Source organism: Lipotes vexillifer, unplaced genomic scaffold (genome assembly GCF_000442215.2).
Source record: "Lipotes vexillifer unplaced genomic scaffold, Lipotes_vexillifer_v1.1 scaffold1176, whole genome shotgun sequence".
NCBI classification, from domain to species: Eukaryota; Metazoa; Chordata; class Mammalia; order Artiodactyla; family Lipotidae; genus Lipotes; species Lipotes vexillifer.
In genome coordinates, this window is record NW_006795223.1 from 124395 (window position 1) to 126782 (window position 2388).

Below are 2388 nucleotides of genomic sequence, written 5' to 3' on the forward strand. Positions count from 1 at the left end.
CATTTTGGTAAATATCCATAGAGAAAGTATGTCAATAAAGACATTCACCAAATTGTTCTTGGTAACTATATTTGAGAGATGGAATTGTAGGTGATTTTTTTCCTGTACATATCTGTGCTTTTTATATTTTCCACATGTGCAATTATGTATTTTTATATTACAAAATAAAAATTACATATTTATAAAAGGTTAAGTACTCCAGAACAAAAGGAATCACTGAAACTAGTGAAAGGAAACCAGTTGAAAACAAGTAATTGGAATAAAGGCTTCAAGGATGCTTGCAGATAAAAAAGGCAAAACAAGGTTTCTCTGATACTGATAATAAAGAAATGCAGACAATGGGAGTGGGGCATGGATTTGAACAAAGACATTCTGGAGCCTAGGAGCTGTGGACACTGCAGCTGCTGTTAGTCATCATTCAAAGGTCAGTCCATACCAGTAGGCACCAATGGGGGGTTGTAATGTCAACGTGGCCATCAAATGAATCCCCACAGGTAATACCAGGTCACACTGTCCTCATATATGAGGTTGTAGAAGGTTTGATTGTGATCCAATAAGCCAATTTGCCTGTTCAATTTATTAAAATAGCCCAAGGAATGATCAGTCTGATCATCTCTGGCCTCCACACACCGCAAGTTAACTAGATAAACTGTCTGACCTTTTGAACATAGAGAATCCTTAAAGTTCTATATCAAACATGTAATCTGCAAATCTAGAGTGATGGTCAGTCTGTTAATTTGACATTTGAATACACAGGACACCAGAAATCAACTCTGCCTACTCAACTCATTGTAGGAATTATATTTAATTCCTTTTGAGGGCTCTGAGGTTTATTCTTGTAAAATAACCTTCTTTTTTTTTTTTTCATGATCAAAGTGCTTTACATAGGAAACAGGTAAAGTACCAATGATACCAAAAAGTGCATTTGTGTGAGTGTAAATAAAACCACTATTTCCAGAGCATCTGTCATCTGAGTGTCTCTGAGTTTTTGGTGCCCATTTTTGGGGTCTGATTTTACTAATTTTAAGTAAATTTGGTAGTTTTCAAAGAGGAAGCTCTTTTTTTTTTTTAAACTGTCAGTTCCTTTATCCATTCCTTTCTTTTTAATTGAGGTATAATTGACATATAATATTATACTAGTTGCAGGTATACAACATAATGATTCAATATTTACATATATTGTGAAATCATCACCATAATAAGTCTAGTTAACTAGACTTTAGTGCCTTTTTTAAAATTAGAAGTATTAAGGAAAAGCTGTCTCCAAACACAATTCACTAGGTAGTGACTAAATTACTATTCGTTTCCTCTTGTATACTTTTATTACAATAGTTTTGAAATTTTGATGTCTACCATATTCTTCTGTGAAGCTTATTTAAAACATACCCGCCGTCTACCCTAGATCTGCTAGATCGGAGTCTCATAGATGCTGAGGCCCATGGGTTATGAGGGTTTCTCAAGATACTGGGTGGCTCTGGTTTGCTCTGAGTGGGAGAACCACCGCTGTGGGTGAAAAGGGTGCCAGTAAGGAAAGGAGGTGGCAAAGGAACAAGGGGGGAAAATTAAGAAATTTCTGATTAAAAGAGAAAATTTTCAAAAGAAAGACATGTGAATAATGACATTCAGTCCTAGTCGGTGTCATTTCTTAAAGACTATTTCTCTACAGACTAGAGAGGAGAGATTAGAATCCAGCCAGTTCAGAGGTTAAAGCTTTAACCAGCATGTCAATTCACTTGTCCTCAAGATGTGTGACAGGGAGCAAAGGAGAGCTCCTATCAGTGGCTCCGAAGAAAGAAAGTAAACACTCCCAACATGCACTGAGGCACAGGGAGTGGCTCAGGTTTCTAACACTTCCCTGCTGTGGCGAAAAGGAGTAATAATTAACAGTTTCTTGGGCTTGCTGTTCGTGGGAGGGGCACTGCCAGGCTCAGAGGGAGCCCCGCCCGGGCAGGAGTGTGTGCGCCCCTCCTCCCGCGCTTGTCTCCGACCCCAGCTCCACCTCCGGGACAGGTGAGCAAGCCCTGACTCTCCAACGACGATCAGAGTCTGGAACTGAGCAGGGAAACACACTCTCCGGAGCAGGTTCAGCTCAACAACGAAGGTAAAAATCTCCCATTCACAGTGTAGCAGGTGAAACGTGGCTGTAGGGGAAAACAAAAACCCTCTAATCTACTCCCTGAGGTCAAGTTGAGGGCAAGTTGTTAGAAAGCAAAATCCATAGGGAGCCAAGTTTGAAGGTGTGCATGTGTCAGAGCAGCCCGAAACCCGGACGTATTTTCCTTTTGATTTTTTCAGAACACCCTTTCCTGACCAAGGTAAGCATATGGGGAGGGAGGGGGGAGAGGGGAGGGCTTGAAGGTAAGTGTGGCCACCAAACCCTCCTCCCTT